The sequence below is a fragment of the Sapajus apella genome, unplaced genomic scaffold (assembly GCF_009761245.1).
Source record: "Sapajus apella isolate SASKATOON/1434 unplaced genomic scaffold, GSC_monkey_1.0 scaffold22, whole genome shotgun sequence".
Classification (NCBI taxonomy): domain Eukaryota; kingdom Metazoa; phylum Chordata; class Mammalia; order Primates; family Cebidae; genus Sapajus; species Sapajus apella.
In genome coordinates, this window is record NW_022436962.1 from 8,294,911 (window position 1) to 8,317,478 (window position 22,568).

General features: G+C 47.2%; 1 non-coding gene and 1 pseudogene across 3 annotated transcripts; one reads left to right on the plus strand and one right to left on the minus strand.

Annotated features, from left to right (window-relative positions):
• Window positions 1-3,595: 3,595 nt before the first annotated feature.
• On the minus strand, window positions 3,596-11,756 carry LOC116558765 (annotated as a pseudogene). 2 transcript variants are annotated; one of them, XR_004272159.1, is made up of 3 exons: window positions 11,274-11,756; window positions 6,576-6,578; window positions 3,596-3,612 (listed from the first exon to the last, which is right to left on the minus strand). The product of XR_004272159.1 is annotated as a mitochondrial import receptor subunit TOM6 homolog pseudogene, transcript variant X2 (transcript). The 2 variants fall into 2 exon arrangements; XR_004272158.1 differs by lacking the exons at window positions 3,596-3,612; window positions 6,576-6,578 and having other exon boundaries at window positions 11,179-11,756.
• A 9,881-nt stretch (window positions 11,757-21,637) lies between these two features.
• Window positions 21,638-21,753, plus strand: LOC116559153. The gene has a single exon (XR_004272346.1).
• The last annotated feature ends 815 nt before the right edge of the window (window positions 21,754-22,568 follow it).

The window sequence follows — 22,568 nt, forward strand, 5'->3', positions numbered from 1 at the left end:
CCACCCCCATCCCTGTTTCTCACTCTGGAAGGAGTAAAGCTATGCATGTTTATCTTCTAAGACTGCAGGCTCCCAAGAACTGGTCCCCACCGTTGCGGGTGGGAGAGCGTCCTATGCTGTAACGGGGGACAGAGGAGTGAAGGGCCTTGGGCTAGGTGTGTGAGACTGGTGGGACCTGGGGTTTCCGGCATCCTCTGAGGAACTGTCCTCTTCTTCCTCAGGTATTCCTTCAGCACACCCCGTCCTGGTCCCCAGGCATCTGCAAGGACAAGCCTCTTAAAACTTGTTACACTTTCTTCCAATTCCCGGTCAAGATTCATCTTCCCCTGTGAGCTTTCCCCATTTAACTCCACCTGACCTCAAACACCAGGGCTCCTCTCCCCTTTTAAGTCTACTCTGGAGTATTGATCTGCGCTTGCTTCTATGGTACGTGCCCCCGTTTACATTCTGTGCTGGATTTATGTGTCCAGACACCTCTGCAGCCCCGGGGAGTAGTTTTGTCAGTCAAGGACAACTTGCTGTGCCCGCCTCCAAATCCCCTCCCCAATACCAGAGGTCTGTCCCATGGCAAACCCATTCTGTGTAGACTGGCAGGACCAGCCTGCCTTCGTTTCTTCCATGCAGCCCCACCTGCCCACAGGGATGGGCACCGGGGCCGTGCAAGGCCAAACAGCGCCTTCTCCGAGATTTGATGTTAGGGTATGAGCTCTGTCTCTGGACTGTGAACTGCAGGACAATTTAGGCTTGGCTCCCAGGGGCCACATTTTTTATGGCATGAAAAGAAACCAGCAAATGGCAGGGAACAGTGTCATGGCTAATATGTTATGTTTACCCATCATTCTGGGAATTCGTTGAGGGCAAGGGCTGTGTCACCCTTATCAGACTGGAACTCCCTTCGGGCAGGAATGGGTTTCCCCCACTAAATTGGGATCTCCCCTAGGCAGGAGTGACTCTAAAGCAGATTAGGTACAAAAGTCCTGGTAGAATCACTGGTAAAATATCATGCATTTAAAGCTCCTCACTGAGGCTTAATCCCTTATTCAGATATCTTTATAAAAATTCCACCTGATGGTAAGCTCTACCTGGGTAGTATCCACCTCATTTGCCATTCGAGGTACTGAGTCTGAAAGAAAGACAAGGCAATCTTTGCCTTGGGGAATGTAAAGTCCCGGAGTAGAAGGTGTGTGTATATGCTGTGATGGAAATACATAGAGGGTCCCGTGGGGAGCTTGGGGAGAAATGGAAACACTGTCTCAGGACAGGTCTGGAAAATCTTCAGAGAAAAGATCCCAAGCCAAGTCCTGAAAGAGGCACAGGTGTCTGTCACCCGGGCAAAGTGGAGAAGGCATTCCAGACCGAGGGAACAGCCTCAGCAAAGGTGTGAGGTGCTTGGGAAGGGGAGGTGGGTGCCTGATGTTGGGGGAGGTGAAGCTGAATCATCCCCAGGTGTTCAAGGGCGTCTTCCCATACACTCCTCTCCCAGATCCTCCCCTGCCGCAGTCTTCAGTGGGACCATCTTCTGCTGTTTGGAATTTACGGTCCTTCAGGGCAGACTGAAGATCCTGGGCCATGCAATCTCCTTCAAATGACCTTCCTTAGTCTTCATCTCCAGGCTACCATGAGTCAGAATTCTCCGCTGCAAGTCCCACGATCCAACTATCTCTGTTAGAAGCACAAATAAAATATGAAATTTACAGAAATATAAATGGAGTGACATATTTCATCAGCTTAGGGTACAAAGGTCAGTTGGGCGTGGCGGCTAACGCCTATAATTCCAGCACTTTGGGAAGCCGAGGCAGGCAGATCACCTGAGGTCAGGAGTTCGAGACCAGTATGGCCAACATGGTGAAACCCCGTCTCTACTAAAAATATCAAAAATTAGCCAGGCGTAGTGGTGGGTGCCTGTAGTCCCAGCTACTCAGGAGGTTGAGACAGGAGAATCACTTGAACCCGGGAGGCAGAGGTTGCAGTGAGTCAAGATCGTGCCGTTGCACTCCAGCTTGGGCAACAAGAGCGAAACTGTCTCAAAAAAAGGAAGGCCACAGATCTTTGAATACCTAATCAATCCTTTAAGCAGCCACCTTCCCCACTGAGCAGGCAGCCTCTCTTAGTGCCCTCTCTTCCTCCCCAGTGCTTGCCCCTGGCAATGGATGGAAAAGCCCTAGGGCTTGTGTAGTGTGATGGGTCAGTAAATAGATGGCTAGAGGGGCTGCCCAGTGCCTGCTTCTATCACTGCCTCCTGAATGATGGCTCCGCACTGGCCTCACACAGTCCAGTGGGGTTTTCCCGTGGCAGCCTTGATGCCTTTGCTGATCAGACGCCTGCACTGACCCGCTCAGGGCTGTGCCACTTCTGGGTTTCTGATACAGTGCAAATGAGCTTTTACTCACCTGCTTTGCTACTGTCCCCACAGGTCAGCAGCTAAGTAGCTGGGTCTGGGAGAGTTTCTAGCCACTGCCACACTAGCCACACTCTGTGCCACACTCTGTGCCAGAACCGGCCACTTTGCCATCAAGGTAATGCAGGGTCCAGTATGAAGGCAGACGATTGGCCTATACCAGTGCTTCCCAAATTTCACTGTGTGTTAGAATCACCCGGAGAGCTTCTTCAAACACAGATCTGGGGGCCACGCCCTCAGACACTCTGATTCAGTAGGTCTTGGATGGGGCCTAATAATCTGCCTTTCGAACAACTCCCACAAGATGCTGATGCTGCTGATCCACCGGCCACCCTTTGCTTAGCCCTGTCTGCGGTTGCCCTCAGGATGAATTCTCCCGTGGGGCCTCTGCTGTGTATTCTTACCGGTAATGTGTAAGGCCATTACCATCTCAGTCCATCAGGACCTACTGAATTAGAGTAAATAAGAGATCAGCGTCCTCATCCTTTTCCTTTCAAGGGGCTCCCTGGGCGCGATATGCAAATGTGTCTACAGCTTCCCAGCTACCTTCGACTCCTCTATTCCAATGTTCTCACAGTGGGGTCCGCAAACCAGCAGCAACAGCGTCGCCTGCGAACTTGTGATTTAATGGAAATCCCAATTCTCAGGCTTCAGCACAGACCTTCTGTGGGCAGGAGTGAGGAGAGAGCTCCTCCTCACTGGGTTTTCCATTAGAAAGGCAAAGCATGGCGGGTGAACATTTTAGGATTGGCTAGTTTTGGTAATGTCAACAGGCTTTAAGCTACAGGGGTGGTCTCCATTGCCTGGGACCTGGCCCTCGGATGTTTAGGGCAGAAGAAGATTGCTTCCCGGGGTAGAAGGGCAGATAGAGGTCTGGCTCTGGGGGGGTTAGTTTGCACATCAAAGGCCTGCTTCCACTGAGCCCAACGCTCTCTAAGAACCTGGCCAGCCCAGGGAGGAGCAGGCTCTCTCCTGCCAGAAAGATGTTTAAACGTCAAAACATCATAATACATATAGAAAGTTACACTCACTGATTCAGAAACTCTGGGGTGCAACTCAGCGCTCTGTTTTCACAGCCTTCCAAGTGTTACTCATGCAAACCACAGCATGAGATCCGTCGCTCTATTCAAGAGCCACCAGAAGGGCAGCCTTTGCTGAGCCATAGCATAGGTCCTGTTAGCCCCTCTCCTAACTTTACCTAAGCTCCGGGGGTGCTCGGTGACTTTCCTAAGGTGACTGTCTGGATCAATCCAGCGGCTGCCAGCCACACACCAAGAGGTGGGACAGGCAGAAGTGGCTGCAGAGTACGGTCACCATGTCCAGCCCTGCACTGCGGGCTGTGTGCCTTTGGGCATGTCGCTAACTTCTTTGTGTCTTCTCAGCAGAATGTGGGGACCGAACCTAACAATCTCCAAAGTTTCTTCCAGCGCTGCTGTTTCTTGATTCTCCTTATCACTCCTGAACGTCCTTATCTGTAAGACAGCGACACTGCCCACCCTGGGATTATAGAGACGATGAAATGAGGTGATGTATGCGGAAGCACTCAACATCTGCTACAGGCTTGATAAATGTTAGCTGAATTTTAAATTATTCTCTTGTCTTTCCAGTTCTGCCCAAACTCGACTTTTCCTTCTATCCACCCTCACTCTGCGTTTATAGCAGGCCTCGGGTAACCCTCTCCTCTCCAGGATCGTCTGCTCCTTGTAGAATTAGCATCCTTATACCCAACAAATATTATGAGGAGAATAGTCCCCCATATACTTCCTAAAGAATCTGGGGATGGAGGGGAGGACTGGAGTTCTGGCTATGCCACCAGCTTCCTGTGTGACCTTGGACAATTTGCTTAACTTCTCTGTGCTTCCGTTACCATCTCTGCGCTTCCGTTTCCATCTCTGCAAAATGATGATGGATTTAGTATCCTTAGAGCCCACAAATATTGTGAGGGGAGCAGTCCTCATCTACTTCTTCAAGAATCTGGGGATGGAGGGGAGGACTGGGGTCCTGGCTATGCCACTAGCTTGCTGTGTGACCTTGGACAATTTGCTTAACCTCTCTGTGCTTCCGTTTCCATCTCTGTAAAACGATGGCTTTTCATTGCACCTACATCAGAGTTTTTGCAGGGATGAAATGAATTAATACACGTGCTGAGATTCAAGCAGTGCCTGGCATGGAGTTGTCTAGGTTAAACAGCACCTAAGTCTAAGTCTTTGGCACCCAATAGGGGGAAGGCCTCGGACACGGTGCTAGGTTGGCGCGCCGGACACCATTCCTCTAGTCAGCTGCTTCCTGCTACATCTCACCTCCTCTCCCCTTCTAGGCCTCAGCCTGGTCCTCTGAGGATCAGCTTGGAACGTCTGCACCGGAAGGAGGACCCTCAAGTTTCTTCAATGCCTGTCAGCAGCCCCTCTGCCTCCTCCCTGCCCCCGCCCCTCTCTGCCAGGGTGCCTCTGCCAACGGCTGGTTATTTATATCCCTGAGCAGCTGCTGACAGACAGCTGGGAGCTGGGAGGCGGCTGACAGGGACGAGCGAGGCAGAGATGACAGGGTTGTGGGCGGCGCTGTCACTCTTAGCAGGACTGCTGGGCAGAGCCCCCTCCCCTTCACCCAGGGAGGTGAGACTTAGACAGGCTGACGGGGGCCATCTGGGAAGGGGCACCTCGAAGGGCAGGGAGCCAGGGCTCTGAACCCCGGGGACGGGGAGGCAGCTGGGGTTAGAGGCAAGGACTTTGCCCGGTTGACTTTTTCCGGAAGGGGTGGAAGCAGCTGTGGCTTAATTATCTGGGCACTTGCCCAGGGCAGCTGCAGCTCACAAGCTGTATGACCTTGGATAAGTCACAAACTCTGGGATTTGGCTCCTCTGAGGAAAGTGAGATGGTTGGATGAGATGCTTGCTGAGTTCTCTTTCAGCCACGTTGATGTAGAGGTTACAAACACAAACCCTGGAGTCTCTGAATCTTGGCTCTGCCACTAGCTTGCTGTGTGACTTCGGACAACTTACTTAACTTCTCTGTGCTTCCATTTCCATCTCTGTACAATGGTGGTTCTTCATAGTACCCACATCAAAAGGTTTTGTGGGGATGGAATCGGTGAATTGTGTAGGGATGGAATTGGTGAATGAATACACTTCAAGCAGTGTCTGGCATGTCATTGCCTAGGTTAAACAGAGCCTAAGTCTTTGATTCTTTGCACATGTCCTCTTGCTCTAAGAAGGTAACTGACCGTATCAGAAATATTAAAAGTGAAGGGTGGGGACCTTTATGTGGATATTGCCACGGAAAGGTGGAGGTTTTATGGGCTTATATGGCTTATGTCTTCAAACGGGTGAGCTGCAAATTGGAAAATGTTTAGGCTATGCCTACATTTATTCTGAGCCTGAGTCCTGGTCTTCTGACTTCTGCTTCTACCTGTAATCTCTGGGGTCTGTTGTTTGGTAAAAACAGCAAAAGGTTAAAAGGTGGTTGTTCTCTTTTTCTGACTCTGTCTCTGTTGTTCTCTCTCTGCCTCTCCTGTCTTCTTGCTAACCCTTTGCTGTCCTTCTATTTTAAAAACTAACACCTGGCCTTGGAGAGAACAGAAACTCAAGCATGTAATTAAGTCCCTGGGCACAGCTGTGCCTACAGCACCAGCCTGGCCATCAGGGTGGCGTGGGGGCTGAACAGGAATCTGGGTGGGAGCGACCTTGAAGCAGGGAGCCTGTCGTCCACCAGCTCTGAGCCCTGCCACACACTGACAGACACACTGGGTTTGCAGCCACACCTCAGCTGTGCTGTCTGGGAGCAGTTGAGCTGGGTGTGAATGATGTGCGTTTCTCTCTTTTACTAATCTTGGCCCTTAGGAAAGGAGTATCCCCAAAACAGAGGAGGGGAGAGAGGAAGGCAACGGAAGCTAACAGGTTACCATGGAAACCAGCTGAACACAAACTCTCAGCTTCAGCTAAAACTTGACTTGCAAGAATACGTCCATAGCCACAACTTAAATGAAAAACACGCAGGCGCGCACACACATACACACACCTTTAAAAGAAGGATAAATGTTGACTCATTCATCTCTAATCACAGCAATTATGTTCTAACGTTGGGGTCCAGATGAGAGGTGAGGATGATGTGAATCTGATCTGTTTCAAAGAAGCTCCTTGCAGTTCAGTCTTTTCTTGGAAACCCAGGGCATTGGTTCCAACATCCTGACCTTGCACAGAAGTCATGAAGGGAGGATGACAAGTCCCCCCAAGCCCCTTAATTCTTTGCTGTCATGAGGCCATATAGACCTAAGTTAAGGTGTCTGGTTTGAAAGAATCCCCTGCCATTGACCAATCCCACTGCACTGGAGGAAAAAGGAAGTGTCAAAAATGGTTGGACATTCATTAAACATTTCCTGATCACCCACTATGTGCCAAGTGCCAGAAATTTAAAATGATAATAAAAGTAAAAGATCTTGTCCCTGTCATCCAGAAGCTCATAACCCAGGCAGTAGGAGGTATGATACAAATTATCTGTTACTAATAATAAGGAATCCACATTTGCAAATGGTTTTTATACATGCATGAATATTGCATTCAAGGTGACCCCTATGATGTCATGCTTTCTAGAGCGGAGAAAGTGAGAATTGAGGCTCGAGGGAGAAAGAGCTGATCTAAGACCGCGTTTCCTAACACACCTAGGCTTCCATATTCACACACGCTCCAGCCACAAGGCTGCCAGCTTCCTTCCCACCCTGGAGTCACTGCCTTCCTAACTCACAGGCTACCTCCTTGTGAAGGGCGTCAGCCTCGCACTATGGAGCACGACCAGAAGCAACGCAGCTGTTGTGAGACACCCATCGGGAAGAGAGCTGGGGACGGTGTCTTTCAAACGAGCCCACTGGCTGTGCGCTATCCTCCACACCTCTTCCAACAGTATCTCATTTAAGCATCCAGCAGCCCTGCAAACCCTATGTGGCACGTGAGTTACCTGGCCTCAGGGAGGGTACAGGCGCACAAGGTCCTACAGCTGGTCTGGGGAGGGGCTTGGATGCCCCCCACGTAGGTCGGTGGGTCTTCAACGCTTTCCCCTACTAGTCCAGACACGCAGATCTGGGCTGGAAACGTTGGCTTGCCAGGAGGTGTCGGCCTAGAGCCAATTAGCTCTCAGTCTGCGGGTCCTCTCTCCCGCCTCCCGACAGCGAGCCTCAATTCTGTACATTCTTTTTCTGCTTCGGGGTTGGATTTCCCTCTCCTCTCCCCACATTTGGAAAGTGTCCCTAATCACCAGAGAATCTAATTACCCCTCCTTCTAAGCGAGTTCTCGGTCTCTGTTATGCAAATGTGGCTATAATTGTGTCAGGCAGGTTTTGGTGTGGATTTCTCTTTCCTCCTCCCGCCTCTCCCGCCATCTCCTTTCAAACCGGAGTTGCAGTCTCCCCTTTTTATTGCCAAGGCCTCTGAGGTCCCGGCTCCCTGAACCACACATCGGCTGGATTACCCACTTTGGATCCCAGGAGCCACAACAGGCCCGCCTCAGGGCAAACAGAAGGAAAAACAAACAGCATTTAGTGGAATTTTATTTCTTTGGAGATGCAAATCAGAAATTTCCTGATGAGCTCTGGGAACGTCTGTGTGGGGCGGGAGGAAGTTGGCTCTGTGAACAGGAGCAGAGTGCAGGAAAACGAGGGGCTGAGGGCATTCAGTGTGGGCCCGGGTGTGTGGGACAGGGGTGAAGGAGCGGGAGGCGCACCAAGCCCCAAACCACGACATTTGTTATTTTGTCTCATTAAAAGTTTCCAGGTCCTTTCTGAGTGGAGGCTGTTAGGATACCCTGGCCTGTTTTCTTCACAGCCTTGGCGGCAGCGTGGGCGCTTCCAGGGCTCCTCAGAGAGCCCCCCACTTACTCCCTATCCCTAGGGAAAATTCAGGACTGGCTTCCTTAGCTGCTGTCTCCTCCTGATCCTTAGAGCAGGCTCTCTAAGGATCAGGAGATTATTCATTCTCTCACTCAACAAAACCTTGAGTACTTACTATACTACAGGCAATATTCTAGGTATAGGGAATTAGACCCGAGTTTCTGATCTAGTGGAGGAAGACAGACAATTCACAAATAAATAGATATAGCCGAGCAGGTGGCAAAGAGTGTTCAGAAGACAAACCAGGGCCAGGCGCGGTGGCTCACACCTGTAATCCCAGCACTTTGGGAGGTCGAGGCGGGGGATCACCTGAGGTCAGGAGTTCAAGACCAGCATGGCCAACATGGTGAAACTCCTTCTCTACTAAAAATGCAAAAATTATCCCAGCATGGTGGTGCATGCCTATCGTCCCAGCTACTAGGGAGGCTGAGGTGTGAGAATCGCTTGAACCCGGGAGGCGGAGGGAGGTTGCAGTGGGCCAAGATCACACCTCTGCACTCCAGCCTGGGCAATAGAGCAAGACTCTGTCAAAAAAAAAAAAAAAATACAAACCAGGACGAAGGGGATACCAAGTGACAGGGATGGTGCAGTTTGGCAAAGCTCTCTGATAAAGTGACATTGGAGCAGAGCTCAGTAAAACCTGAGATCTAGGCCGGACTCCACCTGGCAAGCTAAGGTTTCCAACCCAGTGCCCTCCTGCTTATTTGGGACCAGGGGGAAAGTGTTGAAGAGCCACAAACCTGCTCTCTGGGAAAAGAGCTTCCCAGACAGAGGGACCCCAAGAACACAGGCCCAGCTGAAACTGCCCAGGTGTTCAGGAACAGCCAGGAGTCGTATGGATGGAACGGGGTGAAGTGGGGTAGGGTGGGAGGAGAGAACAGAGCTCATGTAGATTTTGGGAGGCATCTGCAGGCCTTGGATTTTGCTTTGAGGCCATTGGAGGGTTTTGAACAGAGGAGTGACGTGACCTGACATTTTATAAGGACAATTCTAATTGGGTTTTGGCAGACTGTGTGGGGCAAGGCTGGAAATAGGGAACAAAGTTCAGGAGATTTACAAACTCAGTAGTCAGAGGGCCTAGGTGGTAGCAATGGAGGTGGTAAGAAGTCCCCCAAGCCAACAGGATTGGCTGCTGAATTGTATGTATGATATGAGAGAAAGAAAGCACTCAAGTATGATGCTCCAGGTTTAGCCTTAGCAATTCCAGCGGCCATTTACTAAGGTGGGAAAGAATGGGGACAGGAGCAGCAGGTTGGGGGAGGGCCTCAAAGTTCTGCTTGAGAGATGTTAGGTTTCAGATGCCTGGTAGGTATCCACATGGCGTCGCCAAGAAGGCAGTTGGAAATCTGAGTATGGGGTCCAGAAGAAGAGGTCTGGGCTGGAGATGTAAAGTTGCATAAAGATGGTACTTAAAGTAATGCGAATGGATGAGATCACCTGAGGAGGGAGCCCTGGTCGAAAGAGAGGTGGTCTGAGTCTGAGCCCTGGCACTCCACTTGCTATTTCGAAGTTCTTTCCGGCAGATCTGTGGTAGGAGAGAGATTCCTCTGGTTAAACTGAGGCCTGGGTTTTAAACATGCTTATTCCTCCCTACAAAATTCCCATCCCTCAGGACTTCAGATCCTTGAGAGGTGAACAGAGGCAGCCCCGGGCCATGATGGGAAAGAAACACAGAGGACTGTTCCATGCGTGACCTGGACAAGCCATGTATCCCTTCCTAGGCCTCAGTGGTCTTTGTAAAAGGAGTGGTGAATATCTGGTGTCTAAGAGTCCTTCCAGCTTGCTTGCATGCAATGAGTTTTAACTCCAAAAAGTCTGGTGCACTTAGCAATTGTGACTGGCCTCGAGAGACGGTTGGGTTGACGCCCCATTCCCCCATCTGGCTCTCGTTATCTACCATATAAAGTTGATCCTTGCTATTCACGGATTCCGTATTTGCAAATTCTCCTGCTACCTATAATTTATAACTCCAAAACCAGTTCTTGGCGGCCTTTGGCCAGTCATTCATTGACATGCCCAGAGCTTCAAAAACTTTTGCCCGATGTGCTTGTTCTCAGCCGCGGTAAAAACAAGGCTCTGTTCTGCCTTCTTGCTCTGGCTGTCACGTGGTAAACAAGCGTCCTTTTCACGGTTTGGCGTCATGTTTTTCCCATTTTTATGCTTTTCATTGGTGATTTTGCTGTTTAAAATGCCCCCCAAGTGTAGTGCTGACGTGCTGCCTGATGTTCCTGAGCACAAAAAGGCTGTTATGAGCCTTACAAAGAAAGTCACCTGTCTTAGATAAGCTTCATCCAGGCATGGGTCATAGCACAGCTGGTTGGCCATGAGTTCCATGATCGTGAATGAACGCTATGTAGTAAATAAAGTGTCTTTAAACAGAAACACACACAAAACAAGGCAATGTATTGATTGGTTGATGAAAACGTTATGACCAGAGGCTCACAGGACCCTAACTATTTCCCCTGGGAACCATGCTTCGGTATTTGCTAATTCAGTATTTACAGTGACCTATAGAATGTAGCTACTGCAATCTACGAGAATTGACGGTATTAACTTGTTTTTCAGCCCCAGTATGCACACACATAAAGTAGTTTCATAATTGCTAACCCGTACCTCTGTGAGGAGCAAATTTACTTACTATAGTACAGCGCTTGTGTATAGTTCTTTCTGCTGTGCCTAACAAAAGCCACATTCCATACGGTTCTGGTCTTCAGTCTTATAGCATCCATTCAAAACTGTTTTCCATGGTTACGTCTGTGAGTTATTTTCTTTTCCATCTCTTTCAATGTAACAATAGGATTTATTTGTGTCACAGTTTGATTTCTTAGTTTGTATTCCATTTTGAGTTCCCAGCAATATTTTGGTCAATTTTTAAAAGTTTGCAGACAGTAAAATTCACTTTTTTTCTTTGTGTGCAGTATTTATTTCAAATGTTTGTTAAAACAGCATTGTTATCTCTCAGGACAAGAGCAAAGATCACCCCCTGGAGAAGCTTAGGGACTTTGTACAGAACTTTACAGAACAGAGGCAATACTTTAGCTTAAACCTGTCTGCTGACCAGAGAATGGAATTCTGCGTGGACTCAAGGAACAAAAGGAAACTAGGCAGGGCTAAGGAAAAGGAAAGTGCCCATCTGAATCACACTTCAGCTGCCATCAGGGCACATCTTGTGATGGTCACAGATTGTAGGCTGTTTTTTGGAAGGTTCGGGTTCAGCCCAGGATTCCTTTTGTCTGCTTGGCTACACCCCTGGCTGAGGTGCCATGAGGTTAATGTCATTCAAGTTCCTGACCAGCCAAACTCCCTCAGAGAAGAGTCCCAAACTGAGGATCAAGTTCCTCCGGAAGTCATTCCTATCAGCGGCAAAGCCACTAATTGCCCGAAGGCAATCTCCCAGTTTGTCCGGTATTTTGGGGGTTTCGTTAGCCGAGTCAGCAGCGCTCACCGGGACCCCGCTGGAAGCCATAATAGGAAGCTTCACACGAACCTCGCTGGAGGCTAAAATTCACTTTTTATGGCACATGATACAATAGGTCTTGACAAGCATAGAGTTATGAATATACTACCACAATCATGACAGAGAACAGTTCAATTACTCCAAAAATTCCCTTGTCCTGCTTCTTTAGAGTCAACCCCTCTCCCCACCACTAACCCTGGCAACCACTGATCTATTTTGGGTCCCTATGCCTTTTCCAGAATGTCATAGAGAAGAAATAATGTAATAGTCAACCTTTTGGGTCTGACTTCTGTTACTTAGCAAAATGCATTTAAGATTCCTCCATGTTGTTGTATGAAGTAGTTGTTCGTTTTTACGGCTGAGTAGTTTTCCACTCTAGCACTGTTGGAGGTACCACAGTTTATCTATTTGCCAGTTAAAGAACATTTGGATTAAGCCAGCTTTTGGTAATTATGAATAAAGCTGCTGTTAACATTTATGTAGTAGTTTTTACGTGAACATGAGTTTCCCTTTTTATGAGCAGGTGGGATTGTAGTCACATGGTAGGTATTTATAAGACATTGCCAACTTGTTTTCTAAAGGGGCTATACCATTTCATTCTCACCAGTAATGAATGAGAGTTTCAGTTGCTCCACAACCTCACCAGCACTTGCTATTGTCAGCTGTATTTATTTATTTGCTATTCTAATAGGTTTATGGTGGTAATGTCAGTGTAGTTTTAATTTAACATTTCTCTAATGACTACAATGTTAAACACATTTTCATATGCTTATTTTTCATTCCTATATATCTTTGGAGAAGTCCTTATTCTAATCTTTTGTCTGTTTTTTTTCTAGTGGTGTTTGTTTTCTTATTGTTGAGTTTTGAGCCTGCCTGCTTGCCTGCCTGCCTGCCTGCCTTCCCTCCTTCCTTCCTTCCTTCCCTCCTTCCTTCCTTCCTTCCCTCCCTCCCTCCCTCCCTCCCTCCCTCCTTCCTTCCTTCCTTCCTTCCTCCTTCCTCCCTCTGTTTCTTTCTCCCTCCCTCTCTTTCTTTCTTTCTCTCTCTTTCTCCCTTCCTTCCTTCTTTCTTTTCTTTTCTTTCTTCAGAAAGAGTCTCACTCTGTTGTCCAGACTGTAGTGCAGTGGTGATTATGTCTTACTGCAGCCTTGAATTCCTGGGCTCAAGGGATCCTCCCGCCTTAGCCTCCCAAGTAGCTGAAGCTACATGTGCATGCCACCATGCCTGGCTAATTTTTATTTTTATTTTTTGTAGAGTTGGGGGGAGTCTCATTATGTTGCCCAGGCTGGTCTCAAACTCCTGGAGTCAAGGGATTCTCCTCCCTCAGCCTCCCAAAGTACTGGGATCACAGGTGTGAGCCACCACACCTGGCCAAAATTTCTTCAGATATTCTGCATAAAAGATGTGATTTGTAAATATTTTCTCCCCATCTGTGGCATATATTTTCATTCTATTAACAGTGTCATTTGCAGAACAAATTTTAAATTTTGATAATATCTAATTTATCTTTTTTCTTTTGTGAATCATGCCTTGAGTATTTTATTTAAAAACTCTGACTAACCAAGGTCTCACAGATTTTCTCTTATGCTTTCTTCTAAAAGTTTTTTAGTCTTACATTTTACATATGATACGTCTATAAACGGATACATTTATTTATTTATTTAGTCTCTCTCTGTTGCCCAGGCTGGAGTGCAGTAGTATGATCTCGACTCACTGTAACCTCTGCCTCCTGGGTTCAAATAATTCTCCTGCCTCAATCTCCCAAGTAGCTGGGATTACAGGTGCACACCATCACCCCTGGTTAGTTTTTTTATATTTTCAGTAGAGATGGGGTTTCACCATGTTGGCCAGACTGGTCTCAAACTCCAGGGCTCAAATGATCCGCCCACCTCAGCCCCTCAAAGTGCTGGGATTACAGGCGTGAGCCATCACACCATAAACTAATGCATTTAAAATTAATTTGGGGTTAATTTTATAATAACTTTGTGAGGTTTAGGTTGCCAGTCTTTTTTTTTTTTTTTCCAGCACCATTGTTGAAAAGACTTACCTTTAAGCGGTCTTTTCCTATCAATTAAGAAAACAGACTGAGTTCCATAAGGAGTTGAAATGGTAGAAACCTAAAAAAAAAGCATATGGAAGTTGGGAGGATCAGAGAGATGGTCCATATACCAAATAATTCACACGTTGCTTGAAATGAGAGGTGGTCAAGAGGACCTACATCACCTAGGACATTACAGAAATCGAGGGGAGGCTTTGGGTGGTCCACAAGTCATGAAATGAAGAGAGGGTGTTGAGCCAACCTTAGGCAGATCTTCAGGGGAAGAGTGAGCCTCCCTGATGTCCCTGTATAGGCAGCAGCGAGGTACATGACTTCCCCGGGCTCTGGCTCCTTGGAGTGGTGGGGTGAGGTGGATGCTGCAGCATGGGCTGGAAGCCAGAGTGACTCATCTGCCCAGGGTGGGCATCTGGGGCGAGTGTTGTTTTGTTTGCTCTCGCAATGAACCCCATTACAATAACAGCACCGAGGTGTCCCAGTGCTTTGACTGTTCTCTCCCTGGGCTCCTAATGGAGATTGACAGAATCTGGAGTCCCGGGTAATTCTATTGTCAGTATCGGCAGACTCCTGCACCTCATTAGACAAAAGCAGAGAGAAATGAGCAAAGAAGGAATGTCAGCCTCAGAACAGAGGGGGCCTGCTAGAGTAAGCAGCTTTCAGGAGATGACTAAGTAATGAGGAAATTATCTGGGCTCTCCAACCGGCCCCTCTAGGCTCTGGGTGGGAAACTGGGACGTCTGTGTCACAGCGCTGCAGAGCATAGCCAGCATGAACGGTTCAGTTTCGACTGCAGTCCCTTTTCTTTGAGGGACTGAATGAGGGGAAGCTAAGACAGAAATCTTTTGTGTTGTCAGCCTTTGCGTTAGAGGCTTCTCCTGGTGGTGGGGCCTAGCAGGGGAGGTGTTTCTGGGTGGCTTGGGTTTGAGTGGCAAGTGGATGGTGTCAGGGGTCAAAGCCGTATTTGATTGATCTAGACCTTTAGGATTTCACTCAGGATGGATGAATTGTATCCAATTTATAGGGACAGAAAATCCTAGGCTTGTAGGAAAGCCAGAATCCATCATTGTCGCACACTACGTCCTGTCCCCAGCCTTGGCCAGAAGCACACACAGATTTACATAGATAAACACATAACATACTTACCTTAGTGTGTTCAGGCTGCTATAGCAAACATACCTTAGACTGGGTAACTTATAAACAACAGAAATGTCTTTCTCATGGTTCCAGAGGCTGGGAAGGCCAAGACCGAGGCACAGGCGGGTTTGATGTCAGGTGAGGACGCTGCTTCCAAGACGGTAGCTTCTTGCTCACGTGTTGTAAGGGGCAAGGCTGCTCCTCTCAATCCTTTTGATAAGGGTGTCAGTCTCATCCAGGAGGGCACAGCCCTCATGACTTAATTACTTTCTCAAAGGCCCCACCCCTTAATACAGGACATTGGGTAGTATGTTCCAACATGAGTTTTGAGGGGACACAACATTCAGACCATAGCAAAACCCAACACTTACGTGTATAAGCTCATGTACAAATACATACAACAGTAATGCATCTACTCATCCTTTTTTTTTTTTTTGAGACAAGGTATCACTCTTTCAACTCAGGCTGGAGTGCAGTGGCATGATCACGTCTCACTCCAGTTCGAACCTTCGGCTTGAGCAATCCTCCTGAAATATTGGGGTTCAGGGTGCCCTCAGCTCCCCTGAGAGAACGTTTCTCCAGGTTCTTGGTCTCCTGCCCTCTCAAGAGTGAGAGAGGGGACCACGGTGCAGTGTGCAGTAAATGCTGGACTCAAAAGTGTTTGTAGAAAGTGATTTATTTAAAGAGAGGAAGAGAGACTCCAAACATGGAGTCCAAAAGGGTGTGGAAGAAGGGGACTTAACCTGGGAGGAAGCCCCACCTTCTCTAAGACCCCAGGCCAGTGAAAGCAGTTCCTTAGAACTTCCGCTGGAGTGATTGACTCTTAGTTTCTTCCCGCGCCTGCGAAATTCAAACATAAACTGTTAAATCTCCCGGATGGAGAGAGATGGGAGGGGGGCATGGCACTGGGAAGTTCTTGCCCTTAAAACTACATCCCCTTGTGGACCCAGAAAGAGAGCACATTCCCTTACTCCCAGCTCAGCCTCCCAAGTAGCTGGGACTATAGGCATATGCCACCACACAGCTAATTTTTAAAATTTTATTTAGAGACAGGGTCTTGCTATGTTGCCCAGGGTGGACCCAAACTCTTGGCCTCAAGTTATCCTCCCACCTTGGCCTCCCAAAGTGCTGGGATTACAGGCATGAGCCACTGAGCCTGGTCCTCAGAGATCATTTTAAACACACAGAACAAAAGACCAGGCTTGTGCCAGTTACACATACAGGAAACACACGCAGGTCCATGCTGAAGGAATTTGGCTACAGAGTTTTTGTCCGTGGCTTATGACATCACCCCCTTTGCTTTCTATTTACGTCTTGGATGTATACCGCTCACACACACAGTCACACCCACCCACCATTCTCACAACACACAGCACGTACTCCAAACACCCAGGCCACAAACATATTCACATAGACACACTCTGAGGTCACAGTTGCCCAAACAACCATGCCTCTTCTATTTTCACCATGTGTGAAAGCTCCTGACCAGTTGTAGGCATTCGGATGCCTGTCCGTTCTGTCTCCGGCATACACTTGCAATAGACCGAGCCAGTGTCTGCACAGACTAGGAGAGCAGAGAACGCTTTCCACCTTCTTCCTGTCATTGACATGCAACACCTGTCCTGTCTTTACTTTTTTGCACTCTGGCTTCGCCTGGATTGAACACCAGTCTGCCTGGCACAGAGCCCAGCGCAGCAGCCCAGAAGCAATTGTCCTGTGGGCATGAGCCTCCAAGAACCCTGAATGGGTGCATGCCAACTCTGGAAGCACCATCAAGGAAAGAGGCCTCTGTAGTGACCTTCACTCCTCATCAGTGCTCTGGAGGGCCATGGGATGAGTCAGCATTTGGCAACCTCTTTTCATCCCTGCCTTTCTTCTCCTCAAAATTCTGGTCATTTGGGTGTTCATGGCCTTTGCCAAACAGAATGAGTAAGGCTTGAAAGAGATACTAGCTTAGAAAATCCACCGTCAGAGTCTGGACCATTGAATTTTCCATTAGTCTTTGCTTGTGCATTACTGTAGCCTCATATCTAGAACAAGTCTAGAACAATACATCTTAACCGAATAAATACAAGTGCATGTCAGCCTATGAAATAGGACTAACACTGCTTTGTCTCTCAAGGCTATCTATAAATCATAAGGAGAAATGCAAAATCATATGAGGAATTTTTGCTGTTATTGTGATCAACACCAGGTAGGTAAATCATTTTCTTCCCCACTTCCCACCTTTCTGTCCCTACCTACTCCCAGTACTTTGACCTAGCTGTCACTGAAGTAATACTAGTTACCATTACTAGTTACCATTCTTGAGTATCTGCTCTGCTCCAGGTACTATACTAAGCACTTTACAAATATCTCGTTCTATCCTCACAAGATCCTTGTTAAGTAAATATGACTGTCTGTATTTAATAGTCGGGGAATTTCAGGTTTTGAGGGCCTGAGCAGCTTGTCCAAAATCACACAGCTAATAGACAGCAGAGAGAGGATTTGAACACACGTCTTTGGTTCTCAAATCCAAGTCATCCTCATTCCACCAAGCTTACTTTTTTTTTTTTTTTTTTGCACATCATATTAGGATGAACTTTATTTTTACATTGTTGTACAATTCATTGGTAAACTTAAAAAAATACAAATACATGATTTGATTGTTTTCCCAGAAAAGACTTTTGTCACATTGCCAGCTGCTCCCCTCAGGGTCTCCTACTCCTGTCAGCAATTTTGTATTTAACTGTAATAGTTTGTGTGACTTGAGAAAGTTGTGCCAAGGGCATCCTCACAGTGAGAAGGGACCAGGCAGACATCCTGGGGCCCTTGGCCTCCCCTACCTCCCCTCCTGGGGAGTGTGATGCCAGGACCCCGAAGCTATAGCTGTGACAGGTGGGAATCTCGAGGGGACATTCCCATGAAAGACACATGGCACCAAGCTTACTTTTATCATCACCAGCCATAGAGTGTAAATTCTATCTCTATATCTATTGTTTAAGCTTAAACCCCCTTTTCCATCTGTGTCCATCTCAATTTTAAACTGTAAGCCAGACTATAAATAGCAGGAATGATGTTTATTGAATTCATTTCATAGTGTTCAGCATACTTTCAGGAATACAGGAATATATGTATATGTATGGTTTACTTTAAAAAAGAAAAAGTTGGCCGCGCGCGGTGGCTCAAGCCTGTAATCCCAGCACTTTGGGAGGCAGAGGCGGGTGGATCACGAGGTCAAGAGATCGAGACCATCCTGGTCAACATGGTGAAACCCCGTCTCTACTAAAAATACAAAAAATTAGCTGGGCATGGTGGTGCGTGCCTGTAATCCCAGCTACTCAGGAGGCTGAGGCAGAAGAATTGCCTGAACCCAGGAGGCGGAGGTTGCGGTGAGCCGAGATCGTGCCATTGCACTCCAGCCTGAGTAACATGAGTGAAACTCCGTCTCAAAAAAATAATAATAATAATAAAAAATAAATAAATAAATAAAAAAGAAAAAGTAATGGTTCCATGAATTTTACATTGTGTCTGAAGCTAAGAGACTAAGTTCTAGCTTTTTTCTTGAAAAGAACGAACTGCAAAGAGATGCGTTTTGAAGGGAAAATAAACTGCTTTTCACTACAGTATACTTCTGTGACCAGGTGCATGGGGGTTTTCCCCTACACACCAAGACATTCTCCAGCAGAAACCCACTGGGTGTTCTATAATTCAGTTCCATTCTGACACCATGTACCTGCAGTGAGAGTCAGATCCCATAGTTGAGGGCTCAGTCCCACAAGACTGTCCCCAGTTCAGGTGCCAATTGCAAGACCAAGGCTGTGACCTGTGCTTTTGACCAACCAGCTATAAACCAGGGTTCCCATGACCCCCTCCTTGGGTTCAATGAATTTGCTAGAGCAGCTCACAGAACTCAGGGATAACACTTAATTTACATATACCAGTTTCTTGTAAAGGGTATGTTAAAGGATACAGATGAGCACCCAGATGGAAGAGATGCACAGGGCAAGGCATGTGGGAAGGGGTGCAGCTGCCATGTGCTCTCTGGAAGAGCCACCCTCCAGGCACCTCCACAGGTGCAGCTGTCTGGACGCTCCTGAACCAATTTTTCTTTGTTTTTTATGGAAGTTTTATGATGTAGGCATGATTGATTACATCATCGCCCATAAGGGATCAACTCAACCTTCAGCCCCCCCCTCCTCTCCAGAGGTTCTAATCATACCGTGGTCTTTCTGGTGACCAGCTCCATCCCATTCTGAAGCCACCTAGGTGCACCCAGCCACCAGTTTCCTTTTTAGCATCCAAAAGAAACTCTTTAGTCAGAGATTACAAGGGTTTTAGGAGTTGTATGCCAGGAATCAGGGACAGAGACCAAATATATATTTCTTATTACAACAGGATAAAACACCAGGATTTGTTTCCAACACCATCACCTATTAGCAATGTAAATTTTCTTGTCATTTTCTCTTTCTGGCCTCAGTTTACACATTTTCAAAATGAAGTTCTGGATATGATGACCTCTTGGGTGTCTTCCAAACATGCCTTTCCAAGAGTCTGCTATTTTACACGCTACCAAATGGAAGTGGAGATCTAAAATCATTCCATGTGCTCAGAGTGGACCACGCCCACAATGCCTTCTCCTGCCCCCTTGCGTGCACTGTCACTGATGATCTGCTCCTGAGAGAGTACACAAAGTCAGGACGCAAAGTCCTCTCATTGGAAAATGAAGACACACTCTGTTCTGGTGTTGGTTCTGCGGAGCTTCCCAGAGCTGTAGGCAGTCACCGCACGCCCCGTGCCAAATACTTTGTGTGCTGAACACTCCCGCACTCTTAATAAGCTTGTGTTAGGAGAAAAACCTGGTCCGGGGAGATGATTGAAGGGCTCTGAGAAGAGCGCTGTGGAGAGACGGGACGAGCTGAGGACGTGGTGGACTCTCCTGGATTAACAAAGCCTCCAGATGCCTGTTGACAGAAGGGAGGGAGACAGGTTCTCACTGACAGGAAGACAGCAGCAATGCAGGTCCGACTCATGCATCCATTTCCTGTCATCAGCAGGTGCTTGGTAAGACAGTGCCACGGTTCTGGAAAGAGCTAGTCTGGGAGAAGGAGTCGTGATGCTAGGCTTGCTGTGAAGCCCTGGATGACTCCAGGTGAGTCGTTCACCCCCACCACCTCCCAAACCTTGGTGTTTCCATCTTTATGCAACTAGGTTTTTTTTGAGACCTCATTAATCTGGAGGTGAAACCAAAGAATGCAGACCATAGAAATGGCTACATGAAAGCCCTAGTCCCCAAATACATCTCTTCCAATTCAAAACCTTCTTGGAACACAAGCAGAGCTTGCCCTCCTCTTCTTCTGCACCCCAGGATGTCCACCCTCTGCCCTCTGTCATTCTTCACTCTCTGCTCTACTTGCCTTCTGTCTCCCTTGTGAATCTCTTGTAAATGGAAGTCCTGGTCCCAGCAGCGTGGTGGTAAATGTTTGACAAACAACTTTGAGACTGGGGGGAATGCCTGATTTGTAGGGCTTCCCAACTGCCAATTGTAAATACACCTGCCATGACTAATTTCAAGAAACCAAATATGACATCATTGAAAGCAGGGCCAGGAAAAGAGCCACAGTAGCTCACCAATGTATAGTATTTTCACCATATACATAGAACAGGCGTAAATGACCTCAAGAACACAGATAATAAACTACAGTCAAAAAATTAGGAAAATGGTGTGTTTAACAACTGGATCATTAAATTCCTGAAAAATGCCTGGTCCTCCCTTTTGGATCTTTCCAGATGAGACTGTACATCCCCAAATTTGCAGGAGTACATGGCTGAGGCCCTGGCTGTGGGAAGCCTCTCAGGAAAAGCAGAGGCATTTACTTCTGCATGCCATGTGTCTCCCTTTGTTGGCTTTCGTTTCTCCTTCTGTTATATAAGACCTTCCTTCTAGATTCTCCTGCTTTTGTAAGGATGGTATTAAGAGAAATGAAATCAGGGCAGTAGTAACGCCTTGCATCTTATGGAATCTTCCAGTTTACTAAACCCAAATCTCATTACTTCTCACAGCAATTCTGTGAAGTGAGGTATGTAGACCAGCGAAGTTTCAGATGAACTATTTCACACCAGGTTGGCAAACTGTTTCTGTAAGGAGGTAGAGGCTGGATGCAGTAGCTCACGCCTGTAATCTCAGCACTTTGGGAGGCTTAAGCAAAAGGATCACTTGAGCATGAGAGTTCGAGACCAGCCTGGGCAATGTGGCAAAACCCCAACTCTACAAAAAAATACAAAAATTAGCCAGGCATGGTGGTGCACTCCTGTAGTCCTAGCTTCTTGGGAGGCTGAGGTGGGAGGATGGCTTGAGCCCAGCTGGCCGAGGCTGCAGTGAGCTAAGATTACATCACTGCACTCCGGCCTGGGTGGCAGAGTGAGACCTTGTCTCAAAAAAAAGTTAAAATAAAATAAATCAACAAACAAATAAATGGGTACAAACTAAACATTTTAGGCTTTGCAGGCCATAAAGTCTCTGTTGCAAGTACCTGGCTGTTACTGGTTGAGAGCTGCCACAGACAATACGCAAACAAATGAGTTTTGCCGTTTTCCAGTAAAATTCATTTATGGACTCTGAAATTTGAATTATATATAATTTTCATATCTCACAAAATGTTATTCTTTTTATTTTTTCCAGTTATTTAAAAATACTTTTAAAAACCCATTAACTCAAGGCCATATAAAAGCAAGCCCTAGGTACTTTTCTCCCATGAGCTGTGAGGGGTCCCTGTTCTTCTCAGCTGAGGCTGGAGGCCAAGATTAGCCCTTGAGGACTGTCATCAGGACTACCTTGTTTTCCTGCCTCAGACAGTGAAAAAACAAAAACAAAAACAACCCCCAGGCAGAATTTGGCTTATAGGCAACAAAAGCGGAAATGAAGCTTCAAAGAAAACAATGATTTGCTCAGATTACGTAGATTAGCAGAGTTGGTCCTGGTGTGGTGCCCGGTCCCCTAAACTTTCCACTAAGCCCACCTGCCACGAGAGGTGCCCCTCCTGCTCCTTAATCACCTTCTGGGACCTGCAGGTAGATTCTCCACTGGGGACCTTCTGTAACCCGCCAAGTGCTTTTGGGTCATTTTCTCTTACTGCCCATTTCTGTCTAACTGTGGTGAGCCTTCCCATGCATCAAAGTGAAAAAGAAAAGGCGTTTGAACATGTATAGTCAGGCAATTTGCTCCCCCTCCATTAAAGCAGAGACTGAAGAGTTCACTATCTTTACAACTGTTGATTTTATGATTCTGTCCCATTTTCTCGCAGATATCCTAAATTTCCACCAAGCAGGGACTGCCTGTTTGTTATTCTGTGCCTTTAGATGTCTAGTCCAGCACTCTCTCTGATGGACGCTTGGGAAAGAACTTGGTGACTAATGATTAAGCTCCCCTCCAGCCTGGCATTGTACAAGAGGTGGGTGTGATCCACCTGTGTGATTGATTTCCCCTCAATAGGTTATTACGAAAAGTGTAAAAAGTCAGAAGAATTTAAAGAATTGCACAGTGAACACCCATATGCCCACAATCTAGACTCTATAACTAACACTTTGCTATATTTGCTTTACCCCAAATCTGTTCCTCTCTCCATCCACCAGTCTTTTCTTATGTTGTTGACACATTTCAAAGTTGCAGACAT